Below are 19,542 nucleotides of genomic sequence, written 5' to 3'. Positions count from 1 at the left end.
CTTCCAGAATGGAGGTGTGATGTATCCCAGTTTGGTTGAGCACGCCATAGACGTTCCACCTCTGCACTTTGGCCAGTTGTGAGTGTCTATATTAACCACTGTCCACAGCAATGTGAAACTTCTCTGATGAGGTCTGAGAGCTGCGCTAATCTGGGTGTTGAGATAGGAATTTTAAAAAGTTTGATACCATGTCCATCTAGAAAATAATAATTGCAGTGAACTCCTCTTTCTGACGTAGAGGTTAAGCTGAGGACTGTGCCCTGTAAAAGTGAGAACAGCTTACAGAGGGCTGACAGTTTAGGGCACACAGAAGTTAGCTAACTTGTTCCAGACAGGCTTGGACTCAGCGCGCGTGCGCAAACTGTCCGTCAGGCTCCGCCCCCGCCCCGCCCCCCGGGAGGCGCGCTCGCTCCTGGCTCTGGGGCTTGCGCACTGCGTCCCCAGCCAGAGGTGCCTTCCCGACCAGGGACTTCCGGTACGCCGGGTGCGGTTCCGGGTCGTGTCGCGGCTCGGGGTAACAGGGCTGCTGTTGCCGGCCGGCGGCGGCGGGGCGCGGCGGGGTCATGAGGGCGAGTTTGGGGCGCGGCAGCCCAGCCGGCCGATAGAAGCGCCGGTCCTTGAGGTGCAGGGGCCGAGAGGCGTGGGGAAGCCGGGGCCTCCCACAGGGACGTGTCCTGGGCGAGGCGGCCCGTAGTGTGGAAGCAGCTTCAGGTAAAGGTTGCCCCAGCCGCCGCCCCCTGGCCCGAGGCACCCTGTGGCCCTCAGCACCCTGCTGCCCAGCGGCCGCCCATCGGGGCCGTGCTCGGTGGCCTGGGAGCATCCGTTTCCTGGCCCTTCCCGAGCCTGACAGCTGGGTGTGTGACTTAGGTGAGGAGAGGCTGTGGACCTGGTGGTGTGGNGGGGGGGGGGGGGGGGGGGGGGGGGGGGGGGGGGGGGGGGGGGGGGGGGGGGGGGGGGGGGGGGGGGGGGGGGGGGGGGGGGCTTCAGGCACCGGCGGCTTCAGGCCCAGAATCGGCAAGGTCCGGTGCCCCAGCTCCATGCTGTGAAATCAGGTCTTCAAAGCATTGCCTGGGCAGTCCTGACCCAGTCCTGCAGATTGTTTTCCTATCTGGAGTGCTGCTGGGAACTTGGATTCCGGTTTTTCTGTTTATGGGAGTGGCAGGAGTTGTGTAGCTGGGAGTGGGTGGGATGAAGAAAAGATCAGAGTTTAAAGAAGTGTATAACTCCAACTGTAAGATGAACCAGGGACCTAGAAATTTGTTACACATTCTTTGAATGATTGCAAATATTTGAAACTGTCGCGGTCCCCAACTCCGTGCAAAGCACCATGCTTGTTACAAACCTCCAAACAGCCAAGTCCAAAACCCTCTGCCGTGTGAATAGTGACGTGGACACACACATCAGTTAAAACGTCGGCATTCACTTGACGAACAGAAGGGATGGGTCCCTCCAGTGAACACCTGTCAGAGCAGAAATAAAGTGCGTTATTCCTGTGTTTTGGGGCCCCACTAGCTGCAATGAAAGTACTTGCTCAGTGATAATTGCCCCCATCTTTTTCAGCTTCCACGTCTGCAAACTCACTGGAGTCTGAGGTTGATGGGGCATACCAGGTGCCTCTTTCCTATTCAGCTGGGTACTCACATCTGCGGTCAGCTACTAGATGTGCAGAGTGCCTGCATAGCATCTTTGCGCCTATGGCTCCTGGCTAGTTTCTGCAGTTAAGCTTATTAAAGTCCCCATTATAGGCCCTCCCTCTGGATAAGAAAGATCTCAAATCACTTTTGATTTGTTCCCAAGTACTGAAAAAAGAAAGTTTACCCTGCCTCATCTAGAAGCTTCCCGGGTTTTGGTTTCTAACACATTATTTATGCTTCCCAATGTTCAACTGTAGGTGGTCTCGCTTAACCAATTAGGGACAATCCAGCGTCTAATGATTTCTTTCTTTACTTTTTTCATAAGAATTATCTTTTAAATATATGTGTCCATGTGGGGTTTATGTGAGGGCAGTTGCCTGCAGTGTTGAGGAAAACAGAAGAGGGTGTCAGATGCCCTAGGGCTGGGGCCACTGGTGCTTGTGAGGGACATGTGGGTGCTGGGAACTGAACTTGGGTCCTCCACAAGAGCAGTCCTCTTAACTGCTGAACTGTGTGTTTAGCCCTGGGGACGATTTCTTACCTAGAACCCTATAAACACTTGTTATTTATAGTCATTTGATCTAGCAAGCATTTATTGTGTGTAGATATAGGTCAGGTACTGTCATACAGTTTAAGAAGACTCTGTCACCGGGCGGTGGTTGTGCACGTCTTTAAACTCAGCAATTGGGAGGCAGAGGCAGGCGGATCTCTGTGAGTTCGAGACCAGCCTGGTCTACAAGAGCTAGTTCCAGGACAGGCTCCAAAGCTACAGAGAAACCTTGTCTCAAAAAAACCCCCAACAAAACAAAACCCAAAACCAAAGATTGTCATTTTGTGCTGTGAGAGGGAAGTTGTCCCTTCAGTGCGGTGACAGGCACCAGCATGAGGAGTTTCTCAGGAGTTGGGGTAGTGCAGTGTTAGCTTTTGAGAAATGACTTCTAGTCAAGGGAATGAGCATAATGCTCATAATGCTTTAGTTTTTCTTATTTAATCATTTTAACTAAAACTTATAGACAGGAAGACATAGGCTAATTACACAACTGGTATGAGACAGATCCAGGTCTTGCCTTCTTTCTTTCCACGGCACTCTATGCAGGTACATATTGAAACAGCAGAGTAAGAGGAAAAAGAAGAATGTTGAAATGGACAGCAAGAAACTCCTCTAAAGGCAGACAAGGCAAGGTCCTGTGGTGCAGGCCTGCTGCATGACAGCCTGAGACAACAGAGTACTTGCACAGATTGCTTGAGGCTAGCCTGGGCGTTAGGGAAACCCCTTTAAAAAAAAAAAAAAGACATTTTGGGCTGGAGAGCTATTCCAGCAGTTCAGAGCTCAGGAGGCTCTTATAGAGGACCTGGGTTCAGTTCCCAGTCCCTGCATGGTAGCTCACAACCATCTATAATGGGATCTGATGCCCTCTCCTGGCATGCAGGCATACGTTCAGACAACATGCATACACATAAGTAAAAAAAATATTTGTTAGCAGGCGGTGGTGGCTCATGCCTTTAATTTTAGCACTTGGGAGACAGAGGCAGGTGGATCTTTGTGAGTTTAAAGTCAGCCTGGTCTACAGCCTGAGTTCCAGGATGGCCAAATCTACACAGGGAAACCCTGTCTCCACTTCCCCTCCCCCATAAAAAAGGAAAAAAAGAAGAAACCGAGCACCCTAAGCTGAGCTTTCTAAGCAGCACTTCAGATTTGGGGTGTTCAAGTTAGTAATGCTCATCTAGTGAAGTCTGTGAACTGGCTCCAAAACTCAGAAAAATCCGAAACCACTTCCGGCCCCAAACATTTTGAATAAGGAATTCTCAACCTACCAATTGTCAGGTTCACCTAATGACAGCTACAGCATCTCTGGGATGTGGTCCCAGAGGGTGAGTGGGTTTCTAGTGTGAGTAAAACCAAGTCATTGCACATGTTTCTCAGCTGTTAGATAATTTGTTGGAAGTCTTACTCAAATCAAATTACAAAAGGTTCCAGGCACATCACTAGGATATTGCCATTGCTGCTTTTAGCCATTTGAGAGGTCAAGTGGAAGGGCTAGATTCCGAGAGCACGAGTGCCAGGCAGTCAAGATCAGCTTCAGTTTCTACCCTGACTTGCCAGTTGATAAAGACTTGGAGTGTCTGTGATTCATTCAGCAGTTACAGGCAAAATGTTAGGCCCTTGAGATGCCACTGGGAATAAAGCCAGGTCCCCACTTTGTGGCCATTGGCATTCCAGTGGGGAAAATGTGTGTAGATGAAGTAGCACGTTCTGTATGTGCTGCCCCAGGGTCTGTCCCTGTGCGGGAAGGTGGGAGCATCACTCTGGTTTTATAGATGAGGGAACTAGGGCATGGAAAAGATAAATAACTTCTTGGGGTGGGTACAGCTCAGTGGTAGAGTTAGTACTTAGCATGAGTGAGGAACCAAAAAGTAAACAAAAGAAAAAGAAGTTTGCTGAGTTTTATACAATTGATATTTTGAGCTAAAGGATTTTTGCCAGCCTCTTCAGTCCTGTGCCAGGTTGCTTGTTCTTGCTGTCTGAATGTGCACCTGATTGAAATGCTACAAAGAGGAGCCAGCTGTGTGCAGAGCTCCACCGTGCTATCACTGGCTAGTGGTCTCTGCACTCAGGGCCCATCAGCTAATCTACTGTTTCTGGAGTGTTTGTTTTGTGGGTGTATTTTGCTTGTTGACTCAACTGAAGACTTTGAAAACTGTTCCAGTTCAGTGGGTTTACCAGATCTTAGAGATAGGTTATTCCAGCCTTACTATTAAGGATGCAGCCAGATGTCAGATTGCCACATGACAGAGAAGTCTGTTACATTTCCCACTGAAGGTGCCCTGACCTTGTGTTTACAGAAAGAAACCTTGTCCTAGAAGCACAGAAGTCTGGGAAATTGCTAGAGAGAGGAGTATTTTAATTCTTGCCAATCTAGTTCTCAGAGTGGCCAGTGTATGATTTTCTCATGTCATCAGGCTAAATTTTGAAGGGATGAGGAGACCTTGTGCTACTTGGATTTGGTGCTTGTCTCACTGTAAACACCATCAGTTTGTCTTCCCTGGTTATTGTGATTGCTTGAGAAATAAATTGTTATGTCAGATCCCCCTAAATGTGTGTTTTCATATTTCCAGCATGTTTTCATGACTGTACTTCTGCTATTGGTACAGATAAGTTGGCTGAAGGCCCATAGCTTCAAAGGAACAACAGTATTTAGCAATCGCCCCCACTGCCTTGTTTTAAGGTAATGTGCTGTAAGTAAATTCTGCTTCAGCAGGGAATTAGTAGAAAATCATTTGAAAGAATGTGTTTCTTTTGTAGCTCTTTTTAAAGATGAACTTTTTGTTTTATGTACATATTTTACCTGCATGTATATATGTGCATTACATGGGTTTAGTTTTCTTGGGGGCTGGAAGAGGACATTGTATCCCCTGGAGCTGGAGTTAAACACAGTTGTGAACTGCCATGTGGGTGCCAAGAACTGAACCCAGTCCTCTGAGCTGCTGAGCCATCTTCCCAGCCCTTGAAAACAGCAGCTCTTTGATAGGAACTTCAGTTGCTGACATCCAGGATGCTTAGTGGTGCAGCTTGAGTACTGAAACAGTGTGGAGCCGAAGCTTGAAACCACACTCCCCTGGGTTTTATATAGGTTGTCCACCACTGACCTTGTGACCTAACAGTCTGCAGAGTGGTAGGGATGCCAGCCTACAGTCTTTGTGAGAACTAAGTGACCGTGTAAGTACTTTATATGAACTGAAGTGCTTCTGGAGAGATGCAGGGTCTGCTACAAGGACACAGGACATTCAGGACTGACTAGGTAGTTATGAGTGAATAAGAATTGTTTTACATCTGGATCCTGAGATTAATCACTGTAATTTTGATTGGTGACTTACTTAGCTATGTTCTATTGAGACAAGTTTCAGTATGCTGTTTTTGGGTGGTTAAATAAGTTGATCTGCTGAGTAACATTAGAAACTTACACTAAAGCTTGGCATGGTGGCAAATGCCTTTAATCCCAGCACCTAGGAGGCAGAGGCAGGCGAATCTCTGAGTTCGCGGCCAGCCTGGTCTATAGAGTGAGTTCCAGGACAGCCAAAGCTACACAGAGAAACCTTGTCTTGAAAAGCCAAAAAGCAAAACAATACTAAAAAGAAAAGAAAAAAAATTAAAGTTTGGTAACTATCCTTAGAAGTGACAGAGCAAGGAATGTTTGTCAGGTGCAGAAACCAAAGCTTGGGCAGGGTGTCAGTGTCTGGGCCACCAGTAGCAGTTTTTGCCTTGATTTGTCCATTCTCCTTAATTATTTTCTTTTAATGCTTACAGAAAGTCGTTTTTCATTATTTGTGAGTGAATGATTGTAGGTATAACTTTGTGATATGAAGTTTAAAGATTCGGTGAAGCTGTTTATTGCTGGCAAAAGTTGATGTCTGACCTGTCTGACTGTTAAGTTGTTAAAATTGGTGGGGGTGGGGTCATATAAGTATAAAGCAAAGGTTATCCAGGGTACAAGATAGTTTTGTTTACTTTCTTGTGTGTGATGTGCATGTGTACCATGTGCCATGGTTCCTGAGTGTGGAGGTCAGAGGACAGCTTTAGAGTCAATTCTGGTCTTCCAGGGATTGAGCTCATTATTAGGCCTGGCAGCAAGCTCCCTACCCACTGAACCATCAGTTTCCTAATGGCTCATGGGTTGAGGGACTCTAAACCATAAGTGGTTCGGCTACTCTACTAAGAAAGGCAAAGTGAAGTTTTTATAGTTAAGAGTGAAGAAAAGCAAAGAAAATATTTGGTTGTGGTTACACAGTTGTCCTGTCTAATCTCTTCAAAGATTCCCTAGCTACAGAGTTACAGGTTAGATGTAGCTGTGGTTGACTGGCTTAGATTCTGTTTTACTGTAATGTAGGCAAGCATTTACAAGAAATAGATCAAGTCAGTTTTGCTTGTGTTTACAAGTTAGGCAAGGTTAAAGTTGCCTATATGGTCTAAATGACTTTGTCTGCTCAGGGTGGTCTCCATTTTAAGTTACTTTCACAAGAGCAAATTCCATCTTTTTTATTTTGTAAGAAAAAAATTGAAGGCAAAAGTTTGTTTAGATATTAATTTTTTTAGTGTCAGCAAAGTATGAATATTAAAATGACATGGTGAATTATCACCTTAGACTCTTCCAATTATATATTTCATAACTGAAATAATATCAGCTTGCACATTAAGTGCTATGGCCAGTTAGGTGAGTTTTTTAACTGTGCACGGTAATTTTCCTGTATGTGATAGCAAATCATGCACAAAATTTAACAAGTGTGTGAGCATATTTAAATCGGAAAAATACCAGGCAAGTTGTTTCCTTTGTAAACTGCTCTGTCCAAAGCATTCTGTGTATTATCAGAATGAAAAATGACAGCACTTTGTCATCTGCTCAAATTGATACTGCACTCTTCAGGATGACAGCTGAAAAGGCCCACAGGTGCCATATAAAGAGGTGACCATGTTGTCATATTTCATTTCGGCATCCCTCTGCAAAGCCATAATTACCTAATTAGGTTGTTAATTAGGAGATTAGCATTTCGCTATATTGATAGAATGCTCTTTACCAGTGTGGGGCTAGATACAGATTTGTCTGCCCTAATTTATAATCTCTGCCTGTTTTGTACTATTTATTTGCTTAAGCTCCTTGTGTGGAGCAATTGAGTTTATCTGAGAAACAGTTTGTTTACAAGCTAATGAAGCTTTGATAACTCACTGAAGTTGCTGAGCTAAGGTATGAACAAAACTAAAGAATGGCCACAATCCCAAAGAGACTGTGAAAATTCTGAATTGATAGAACTTCTATTACCATAGGCAACAAACACATAAGAATCCAGATTGTTGGTCTAAAGCCCAAAATGCAAAATCTGAATGTGAAGTGTGACAGATGTGTGTGCCCTAAACTAGGCATGGGGCTTAGCTTTAGTTGTATTGAAATGATGCACTCTTTTCATTTGTAGTTGAGAAACTGAAGCTTGCTCAGTGACTTGAGAATAAGTATATCTAGTCCCTCAGTCATGAATCCAGCTTTATTTCACTTGTACCTTCTGTCCCTTGGTCTTTGCTGGGCACATTTTTTTGAACCGTTCTTTAGCCAGAGTCCTTTTGGAATTTGAAGTATTTCATAGTATCCTTACATTGGTATTTGGACTATGCATTGTCCATTCTTTTTTTTGGGGGGGGAGCATCACTTCCTTTCTCAGTATAGTGCCTATAGTTTGTATCATAGGTGCCTTCCCTACCTTTTCATTTCAGAGCCTTTCTCTTAGCCAGTGGCTCTCAACCTTCTTAATGATGTGACCCTTTAATATGATTCTTCATGTTTTGGTGACCCCCAACCATAAAATTATTTTTGTTGCTACTTCATAACTGTAATTTTGCTACTGTTATGAGTCGTAACATAAATAGCTGTGCTTTCTGGTAGTTGTAGGAGACCCTTGTGAAAGGATTGTTTGACCCCCAACCATGGGTTGACAACCACTGTTCTAAGCAGTAGTTTAGCTGCTGCCTTTTTCTTTCCCTTTTTGAGAAATGAATACATAGGGTCTTTCTATGTAGCCCTGGGAGGTCTGGAACTCACTGTGTAGATCAGGCTGGCCTTGAACTCACAGAGATCCACTTGCTTCTTGTCTTCCAGGTTCTGAGATTAAAGGTACGTGCTAAACAGTACTCAGAAGGGTGAAGAAGCTAGGTGACAGGGCAGAAAATTTCCAGAGAGAAGTTTCTGTATGGATGAAGGTTGAGTGAACACTACTGAAGTAGTTCTGTGTGGAGGGGAAGCACTAAAGGATGGTGGGAAGTGGTGCTGCCGGGCAGACAAGGTTCAGAGTTAGGATGGAGTTCAGGAAGTCAGTGAAAGTTGTAATAGCTTAGGTGAGAGCCTGTGGCTTGCTTAGGTTATTGAAATAATGAGAAGCGGATGAGTTCTTGAGAGAAAAGAGTTAGATTGCACAGGATTCTGATTAAATGCCTTTGGGATCCATGGAAAGGAAGGAGTAAAGACTCCTTTTTTTGATAGCTCATTCTTTGTAATTTTATGAATATAAAATTACGCAAATGTACAAATTGGCAGAGTCAATGTCAAAGTGCATCATAGATACGAGGCCAAAGTCTTATTTCCATTTTAACTCCAAGGAAACAACACTAGTAGCTAATTTTTTAAAAACGCTATTCTCTAATATCTGAGAAGGATATGAACTTTGGAATATTGGATTGGAGCCCTGTAGTGGGCAGCAGCTTTTTGAGACTGGGAGGAGCTGAGATGCACTTTTTCTCAGCTTCTGGTTGGTGGGATCCCATGCACAGCCTTTGCGTTTTCCTCATGACACTTTACCCTTCTTGTTTCTTGTCATCTGACTTATCCCAAACCAAATTTCTCCTGGATTGCTGACCGAGGCAGTGTATCACCTCTCTGACTTCTCAGGCCAGAGTGCTGATGCTCTTACACATGGGCATTTTTCTTGAAAGTCAGATGTGCTGCTGGACTTGGGCATTGGGATTAGTCTCCCTCAGCTAGAAACTGGAATGTGCTCCCTCCACACTGATGCATTTCACAGTTCCCTTCCTCCAGGGAAGAAGACTTGAAGCCTTGTGTTTCTGTCCAAGTGATTTCCTACCTGCTTGCTGGCACCAACTCATTTTACAGGTTAAGGTTTTGATTATTCTTGTTAGTTCAACACAGAGAATAACATCATTGATACTTTTAGATTAGAGTCACTGGAACCAGAAAAAGTCTTGGATGTTGTCTTACGGTTTCTGTTGATCTGAAGAGACACTACGACCACAACTCTTGTAAGGAAAACCTTTAATTGGGGCTGGTTTGCAGTTCAGAGGTTTAGTCCATTATGATTGTTGAGGCAGGAAGCATGGCAGCCGACAGGCAGACATAGTGATCGACAGGCCTCAGGAAGTGAGGGAGAAAGAGAGACAGACACAATGGGTCTGGCTTGAGTTTCAGAAACCTCAAAGCCCATCTTCAGTGCCACAAGTTCTCTAACAAGGACACACCTACTCCAATAAGGCCACACCTAATAGCGCCACTCCCTATGAGCCTGTGGGGAGCCATTTTTATTCAGACCACCATAGATGTAGCATGGATTCTAGCCTTCCTTGTCTGTACTCCTTTTCTTTTTTATTGAGATATGTATGAGTCACATACCATAGCATTCACCCTTTCTAGGGTACAATTCATATTTTTGCAAAGCTTTTTGTTCATTACCACTGTCTGTTTAGAACAGTCAGACCCCAGTCGTGTGTCATTCTCCCCTGTCCTGTATCCTGTCACCACTTCTCTCCCTCTACTCCTGACATTTATTGCTCTGATTTGCATCTCTGTGGTTTTGCTTCTTGTCAGCCTTTTATAGAAATAGAGTTGTAATCTGTGGCTTTCCTTTCTCACCGTATGTGTGTGCCACCTCTTGTTTATCCTTTCACCAGTTGGCCTTTTTGGTTATTATGCTGTTTTGCATATGTGTGAACAAACTTGTATGTGAACATGTATGTTCAGTTCTCTAGGGTGCATGTTGAGCCTACTGCTCACATGGTAACTCTGTGAGGCTCTGCCCAGTTGTCTCCCATAGTGATTGTACCATGCTTACACTCCCAGCATATCTTTACGAGGCTCTGTTGGACAGTGGTGGAAGCCAAAAAAAGTTCGTTGTGATTTTCTCACAAGGTCGATCCACTGGGAACTTCTTTCTTACAGGGAACAGTGTGAGCTTCCAAGCCTGTGAAGAGAGGAACTGCTTAGAATTTGGAAGTTCATGTAGCATGCTTGAATACAGGCAGAGTGTATGTGTGTGTGTATGTATACACATGTGAGTCTGTGTGTATGTGCATGTGTGTGTGTGTCAGTCTGCCTGTCTCTTACTCTGTCTCAGTCTCTGTGTGTGTGTCTAATACAGCTTCTGGGTTTTCTTCATAGGGCTTCATGCTTGTGAGCCTATATGTATTTTGTTGCTGTTGTTGTTTCTTGGGCTTTCTTGCCGTACACATTCCCTGGTCAAGCTCATTCACTTATGACTTCATCTGTCACATGTATGTTGATGTCTTCCAGATTTTCTGTTTTCTCCAGAGGTACAGGTATGTCTCCCTCCTACCCCCGGTGGTTTAGCAGTATAGCTCAAATTGGTCTCAAACATGTGACGTTCCTGCCTCTGCCTCCAAAGAACTAGTATTACAAGTGTAATTTGGGTCTTGCTGATCTCTTTGGGTAGTCCATTTTCAAGTTCATTGTGTCTAAAATTCATTCGTTATCTGCACCTCCACCCCCATCTGTTAACCTGCTCCTGTTAAAACTCTTTTAAAAAGTTTGTGTATCACATACATTGAGGTCAGAAAACAACTTTCAAAAGTCAGTTCTGTGTTATGTGGGCTCTGGGGATCAAACTCAGATGAGTCTTGGCAGCAAGTGTCTTTACCTGCTAAGGCATTTTTGTGACCTGTGTTTCATTGTTGACAGTGTAAATGTTCCCTTCTGCATTCACTCAGTCACCAGTTTCTCCTTTTTATCTCTGGAATGGTTCCTGAGTTTACGAAAGCATCTTGTGGCTTCACTTGAGACTTCAACCTCTCTTCCTTGGGCTGTTGTCACAGATTCACCGCAGTCTTCTGCCTTGTCCACTAGGTGAATCTTCTGTGTAATGTGATACCCTAGCAGTCTTTGAAATGCTAATTTAATCAGCAACTTTGAACTCTGTGTAGGTTTAGTTAATAAATACATGGTCTGCTATTTCTTGCTTTAGTACAGCTTGGCCTGTCTTTTAACTATTTCATCTTCTTTCTCATCGTTGCAGATTCATCATAAACCAGGGAATAATAGCAACAGTAATAATAGGCATCTGGGTAGTGCCTGTCATGGGCCAGGCAGTATCATAAGTACATAACATTCATTTATTCAGTCAGTCTTTCCCATTCTGTGTAGCCATCAAAATGATTCCCATTTCCAGATGAGGTAATAACCATAGGGGTTGTTATTCTCCATAGACCCTATAGTGAGTGCCAAATCCAGATTTGGACCTAAGCAGCTTTATACTTGATTGTTCTCAGCCCCTCAGACCTGCCTCCTGCTGACCCTCCCCCCTTTCCTTGAGTTGTCTCACTATAAGGATCCTGTCTTTGATTCCATACCATCCATGGAAAGGGGGATTTTATTGCAAACTTTCTGATCAAGGAGCCAGCATTACAGAGCAGTGTCAGCTCTTTTGTGACTGCTCTTCAGGTGGGTAAATTGAAGTGATGATTTTCATTGTCTTGGTCACACTTATGTCTTGGGAAGCCTTGTGTGAGCAGCCAATTTCACTTAGCCATCTGTTCGTTGTGATTCTGTAGCACACTATAGAAATCCAGTGTGGCTGTCATGCTTTATGGTGACCATTTGTATTCTTGTGTTTTCTCCACTGTCTGAATTTCCCCTTACGGATGAGGACTGCAGCTGAGCACTTGTTACCCTGTGGGAGGCACAGACAGATGTTTGTGGCTTAGTGTGCACAGTAGGTTCAAGAGTGTGGTAAGTAGACTTAGGGAAAGAATGTGTGGTTTTACGGTAGAGTGCTGGAGCCAGCCTACCGGGGCTTTATCATGGCTCTACCTCTTCCTTGTGTGGCTTTTGGCAAGTCTGCCTGTTTATTGATCTGTGGAACATGGATAGTAGTAGAATCTACGTCATAGTTTTGTGAACAAGAGAAGTGACTTGTTCAAACCATGCAGTTGGGGCTCTGATAGTTGGGGAACTGGAATTCAGGTTTCCTCTGTGGTTCACACATGCCACAGTGCTCATCTGGAGGTCAGAGGACAACTTGAGGGGGTCATCTCTTTCAACCATGTCAGTCTTGGTGGCAAGTGCCTTTGCTTGCTAAGCCATCTTGCTGGCTCCAGAGAGATCCCTTTAATGTGTGTTAGATCCCATTGTGCTTCTCTTTTCATAACTCTCCACTGCCTCCTCATTTTCCTTAGAGTATCTGTAAGGATTTGGCCTACTTTTCTAGCTCTTACCCCATGCTGCTTGTCCCTCTTGCAGGACTCCAGCGTACTTGAATTGTGGCAGGCATGTGCCAACAGCCTTAGCTTGGCAACTCTTTTTCCTCAGTGTTCATATGTACATGGCTTTCCCTTGTCAGAACCTCCGCAATGAACCACTCTGGTGCTATTTTGTTTGCAGTGGCAATCTGGTTTCCATCTAGTGTGGCTCGCTCTCCCCTGTGCTGTGCTCCACAGTGCTTCTAGCTGCTGTAGTATACATGCTTTCTTTGTTTGACTGGTCTCATTAGAACATGAGCTCCATGAACGCAGGACTGTGGGTATATGTGCACACTGTGTGTTCTCTATCTAGAGGAGTGCCTGACAGATGTTGACCTACAGTGCATAGTTGCTGAATGTACCCATTCAGTACTTAGTGACTATTATGGATGGATTCATTACTTAGAGATAGACAGGCCATGCAGTGCAGTGCAGTGGAAATTTAAAGGAACAGCTAACGTGGGACTCATTAGAAAGTTCCTGAAAGATTTGACCATGGAGCTAAATTTTTGAATAATGAGTAAGAGGCACCCAAGTAAAGGAAGGCAGGCAGGCTTTATTTAATTTTAAAAAAAAAAGTGTATGTGTGTTTATGGATGTTCACTTGTATGTAAAGAATGTTGGGTATTTTCTTTTTTATTTATTTATTTATTTATTTATTTATTTATTTATTTATTTATTATGTATACAATAGTCTATCTGTATGTATGTCTACAGGCCAGAAGAAGGCACCAGACCTCATTACAGATGGTTGTGAGCCATCATGTGGTTGCTGGGGATTGAACTCATGACCTTTGGAAGAGCAGACAATGCTCTTAACCACTGAGCCATCTCTCCAGCCCCCTGTTGGGTATTTTCTTATCTTTTGAGATAGAGTGGTGATTCTCAGCCTATGGATGGAAACCCCTTTTGGGGTCAAACCGCCCTTTCACAGAGGTCACCTAAGACCATCGGAAAACACAGATATTTACATTCTGATTCATAGCAGTAGCAAAATTACAGTTATGAAGTAACAATGAAAATGATTTTATGGTTGGGGGTCACCACAACATTAGGAACTGTACTAAAGGGACATGGCATTAGAAAGATTGAGAGTCACTTTGTTAGAGTCTTTCTCACTGAACCTGGGTCTCACAGATTCGGCTGTATTGGCATGCCAGCAGTCCGTGTAAATCCTCGTGATTCTGCTGTGCTCCCTCCTCCCCCAAGTGCTGAGATTACAGGCGTGCTCTCAGGTCTTCATTCTTTCATGACTATTAAAGTACTTTATCAACCGAGCCATCATCCCAGACAGGCAGATGGGCTTTGTAGAAAAAGGATGAGGAAATGCAACTTGTGATTTTTGTTTGTTTGTTTTGTTTATAATGGTCTCCCACAGTCCAAGTGCTATGAACTTGCTAAGTGCCAATGGTGACCTTGAACATCTGATCCTTTGGTATTCACCACCCAAGTACCATGGTTATAGGCATGCACTACTGTGTCTGATTTATGCAGTGTGAGGATCAAACCAGTATTCCATGCATGAAAGTGATCACTTACCCATTGATTGACATACCCAGCCTGGCTTTTTTTTTTTTTTTTTAAAGACAGGTTCTCACTGTGTAGCCCTGGCTGTCCTGGAACTCTTTACATAGACTGGACTTGGCCTTGAACTCGCAGAGAGATCTGCCTTCCTCTGTCTCCCTAGTGTTTGACTTAAAGGGATACACCACTATGCCTGACTTGCAGTTTCCTATAATAGTGATTTGAGCTCTAGGTTTTCCTAGTATATTAATCTATCAGAACACAGATAGTAGGAATTGTTTAGATTGCAGAAGTTTTGAGTTTAGATTTTAGTAGCAAAGTTCTTTGGTTTAGTAAGAAATGATTCTAAGGGAATTAGAAGTGACCACAGATGTCTTTTCGAGTCACAAATTAAGGTTTCTTGGCCTCAGCATTGTTGATACTGACATTTTGATGCTATAGTTCTTTGTGGTGTTTCCCTGTGTACTGTGGCATGATTGGCCATCCCCTTGTTAGTAGCACCCATCCCCAGTGTGACAGCCATAGATAGGGCTGGCAATTGCCAGATGTCTGAAACCGTTGCCACTGTTGTGTCTTCAGCAGGTGATTTAAGAACAGGGAGATTGACACCTTCATAAATCAACCACCTTACTGAATCAAGAGTTGCATCAGTTTGGAGCAGATAGTTCCTCAGAAATGATGTCCCTACAGCTAAATACTGAAGGCAGAAATAAGGTGCCTGTGAAACCATGTGGGCCCTAAGACTCGGAGAAGAGTTCACGGGGGTGAGATGCTTGTGTTGGACTGAAGGGAAGTTTTGGCTGTGTAGGTGAAGATCTCATAACCAGGAGCTACATCATCACCCTTTAAAGACCAGAAAATATACAGAGTTATTGAGAGTTTCAGGAAGTGGAGGGGAGAAGGGCTGATGGTGGAACCAGGTTGTAGAGAGAGCTCTCTGTGCTTTACATTTGGGTTTACTGCATGACTTAAAGCAGTACAAGCTTAGGACCCTCAGAGACAGGAGGCAGGCTCCAGCTGGGTTCCTCCACATGATCTCAGAGTTGAAATGAAGGTGCGAGCTGGTGGTGAGTTTCTGAGCAGCTTAGGTTGTTGGTAGGCTGTGTTCCTCACAGCTCCTAACTAATGGCCAAGACAGTCTCAGTGTTTGAGCTCGTGGTCCTTGCTGCATCACTGCTTGCTTCAAGGCCCTTGGGAGTCTCTTTCGTTGACCATTTTTGTCTTCACTTGATTGAGAGGTCTCACGTGACAGAATGTTACTGTGGAATTGTGCCTTTTATACCTTTGTCATGTTCTGTTGACTGTCACCTGTAAGGTCAAGAAAAGGGGGTAGCTATACAATAAAGAGGGTGGGCGATGCCAAGAGATCAGACTTTATGCAACTGCCTCTCCCATAAACCCCCTGCTCCATAAGTGCAGTGGTCAAGTCTGCTGTTTCTCTCTAGTCTCTGTCTCTGGTGCCTGACACATAGTAAGTGCTTTGTAGCCCTCATCAGATGAGTAATGTCTGTGAGGGAGTACTTGGGAGGCAGATGAACACTGCTTACAGCTTAAGCCCTTAACCAATGATTTCATGTTGAAAACAGTCTAGCTGCCTTGACATTACTTGTATCTTCATTCTAGATAAAACTATAAACATTTTTACTTGAAATCTTAATGTAAAACCTGAAAGTATTTATTTCTACAACTGCCAATCAAACCTATTATGTCAGAGAGATAACACCCATTAGAAAAAATAATTTAGGGCTACATTGCAGCAAACGGATAGATTTCTTGTATACAACATTCTTTCCATGTATGTTTGTATGCTAGAAGAGGGCACCAGATCTCATTATAGATGGTTGTGAGCCACCATATGTTTGCTGGGAATTGAACTCAGGACCTTTGGAGGAGCAGGCAATGCTCTTAACCACTGAGCCATCTCTCCAGCCCCCCGGATAGATTTCTTGTAACCACTGAAATTATTGTCAGATTTGGAGCTTTGAGTGTTGTGGGTGGTTAGGTTGTCTGAATTTCTACTGCTGTTGCCTGTAACTTAACGTTATTTCAGGACCTGGAAGTGATGTTTTATAACAGGGGAGGAGTAATACTGTAGTCTGACCTGGGCTTGGAGCTTCATATATGGTTATACATTAATTATTACTTAGTGATTATTGCTTACATTTTTTGTACTTGTCATCAGGAGACATCTGTAGGCAGAATTTTGATTTTGAGTTGTCTCTCGAGAAAGAATAGTACCAAGGCCAGTTTTTCTCCAGATTGATACTGGGGTTTAAGAAAATCCCTGTATGCTCTGAGAAACTGAACCCCACAAAAACAAGCATTGCACATTTTTCTTAACTATCAATTTTAGTAGTGTTTTCTTTTTCTGAAAATGTATTATTTTAATCATGAAACATGAGATGGTAGTATGTGCATAGGAATGCTGGCGCCAGAAGAAACTAGAATTGGCTGGAGTTGGAGCAATTGTAAGCTACCTACCTATGTGCTGGGAGCAGAACTCAGATCCTCTGGACAAGCAGTTTGTGCTCTTAACCACTGTGGGATTTTTTGTTTGGTTGTTTTTGTTTTTGTTTATGTTTAGAAATACTGTCTAGACTGGCCTTGAACCTGTGTGGCTGAGGGTTATTGAACTGGTCCTACTGCCACTACTTCCCAAGTTGCAGAAACTACACCTTGTTCTAGTGATGTATATATTTTTTTCTTTTAAAACAAAGAGGTGTAGTTTAATCATAGGATAGACTGTAACTAATGAGTTTTAAAAACAAATTTCTTCGCTATGATGGTGACTCAGCTTTAATCCCTGCACTCATGAGGCAGAGGCAGGAGGATCTCTGAGTTAGAGGCCAGCCTGGTCTACTGAGTGTGTTCCAGGATGGCCAGGGCTGCACAGAGAAACCCTTTCTTGAAAACAAAACAAACAACAACAAAACATAACAAATTTCTTAGGGCGGTGGGTGTAGCTCTGTAGAAGTGTTTGCTTAGCATGCGGTGTGAATTCAGATCCCCAGAACCTATATCAAAGTTGGGTGCATGCTGTACACCTATAATCTCAGCACTAGGGTCATTGAAGGTGGATCCCTGAAGCTCCAGACAGCCTAGCTGATTTGTTTCACTTTAGGTTCAGAGAGAGACTCTGTCTCAAAAAATAGAGTGGAGAGTGACTGAAGAAAACAGTACCAGCTGTAACCTCCACAGAGACACATTCAGGCACCTACACATACAGGTGTGCATGCCTACATGAACATGTATATATAACACACGGGTTTTCTTTTGGTGATGATTTGGAAATATTCCAAAGCCAGTCATCTAGAGGTCAAGATTTTGAAATTTCATACAATTATTTCAACTACATTTGATCAGTGCAAATCATAGTGCAAACCCAGATTTACCAAACCAAGATGGTCAGTGTAGCCTAGTCTGGCTGTTAGATGATAAGTGATCAGTACTGCTCACAGCATGGGTCATCTATCACTATCCTCCTTGTATTTCTGCCTAAGCAAAGCCCAGCCATCCTTAAAATGCTACCACTTCCTTTCTGGGACTTTTCTGTTTCTTGGAAAGCATAGTCATTTAGTATTGGTTTATACATTGCATTGTGTTTCTTTTCTTTTTTTTTAACATTTGTTTTTATGTGTGTGTGTGTGTGTGTGTGTGTGTGTGTGTGTGTGTGTGTGTGTGAGCATGCCAATGCCCATAGAGTCCTGAAGAGGACATCAGATTCCAAGAAGTTATAGATGATTCTGTGCCAGCCATTTTGGGTGCTGTATCTAAACCTAGGTCCTCTGGAAAAGCAATCCCTCCAGCCCCTTTGAAACACTTTGAAACAAAACTTCAGCACTGGAGGCACAGGAGGGAATGGAAGGTCATAGTGTGTTGATAAAAGGGCAATATGGGAAATCCTTGGAATGTGTAATATTCAGAACTTGATTCTAGTGATGGATATTCACATTTACACTGTATAGAATTAGACACACACACACAGGCCCACTCATCTGTCTGAGAGGGAGTGGTGGGTACATCTGCATCAGAGCTGATATCTTGGCTCTGGAATCATATTGTATTCCCGCAAACTGTTATCTTTGGAGACACAGGGCAAAGTGCGTGAGTGAGCTTTCTAAATAGGTTCTTTTTTCTTTTTTTTTTTTAATTTATTAAAGATTTCTGTCTCTTCCCCACCTCCCCCTCCCCTCCCCCTCCCCCAATCAAGTCCCCCTTCCTCGTCAGCCCAAAGAGCAATCAGGGTTCCCTGCCCTGTGGGAAGTCCAAGGACCACCCACCTCCATCCAGGTCTAGTAAGATGAGCATTCAAACTGCCTAGGCTCCCACAAAGCCAATAAGTGCAGTAGGATCAAAAACCCATTGCCATTGTTCTTGAGGTCTCAGTAGTCCTCATTGTCCGCTATGTTCAGTATTGTGTTTCTTTTCTGTTTGTGTGGAAGAGCCCCTATGTGGACATGGGTCTGTGGAGGAACAGCACACTCTTAGAGATTCCTAGTCTCACTGTAAGATGATGGTTAGTGAGTGAATCTCATTCAAAAGAACATGCAAGCATCCCCCCCCCTTTTTTTTTAAATCTTAAAGTATTTTTACTCAAAGTGTGGAAGTAGAAATGGAGGATAAAATAAGCTCCAAATATATGTTCTCACTATTACTGTTCACTGGAGTTAGGCATAGTCATGTGCAGAAGCTTTGAACGCCCAGAGCAGCTTTCAAAAGCCATTTTTACTAGTCTAAAAAATACAGAAAGGTTTAATTTAGAGTTACATTGGAGAAAGTGAGAGAAAGAAATTCAGAAGCAATAAACTGCATTTTATTTTAATAGTCATTTCCACATTCAAATTCTAAGAGGTATAAATTCTGAACTGTAGCTAAATCAGAGAATGTTGGTCATAGTCAAAAGATAGTCTGCTGGTTTCTATGAATTGAAACTTCATATATAATGAAAGGATTTTGTTATCCTAACTTGTGACCACCCATGTCATGATAGATAAATAGGACTGCTTTTGTTAGTCTGTGTTAATGACTCCTGCTTGGGAATCAGGTTATCCAGGTTATCATGCCTAATACTAACTATGTCAAGGCAGGGTACAGTGTAGAAAGGTTAAAAAAATAAAAAACAAAAACAAACCCAAAAAACCAACAACTCACATCTGCTGTTACATGTTGTTAATTCCCTTAGCAGACGTTAAATCATTTCAAGTACAATAATAGTGTGGGAGGTAAATTAACTAACCATTAACAATCTTATAAATACACAATTAACATGCCAGCATTTATATGACACATTGATGGGGCAGCAGTAATTTTTGATTGGGAGTTTGCAGACCTTTGAGAAGCCTCAGGCTGTTGCTTATTCAGGCA

At 43.4% G+C, this 19,542-nt stretch overlaps 1 protein-coding gene across 7 annotated transcripts in view; it reads left to right on the top strand.

Annotated features, from left to right (window-relative positions):
• Positions 1-507: 507 nt before the first annotated feature.
• Mapkap1 (MAPK associated protein 1) overlaps positions 508-19,542 on the top strand; it is a 224,137-nt gene continuing 205,102 nt past the window's right edge. For 2 of the 7 annotated variants that reach the window (XM_050161674.1, XM_050161675.1), the window contains exon 1: positions 510-867. The gene's annotated coding sequence lies outside the window, so the exon portion shown is untranslated. Of the gene's footprint in view, positions 868-4,799; positions 4,862-19,542 lie in introns of those variants that run through there. The other 5 variants (XM_050161678.1, XM_050161679.1, XM_050161677.1 and 2 more) reach the window with 5 other exon arrangements.

This window comes from Alexandromys fortis, unplaced genomic scaffold (assembly GCF_014885135.2).
Source record: "Alexandromys fortis isolate MF-2015 unplaced genomic scaffold, M_Fortis_MF-2015_v1.1 scaffold_74, whole genome shotgun sequence".
In the NCBI taxonomy this organism is placed as follows: Eukaryota; Metazoa; Chordata; class Mammalia; order Rodentia; family Cricetidae; genus Alexandromys; species Alexandromys fortis.
The sequence above is the reverse complement of the archived record's forward strand: the minus strand, read 5'-3'. Positions and strand labels throughout refer to the sequence as shown.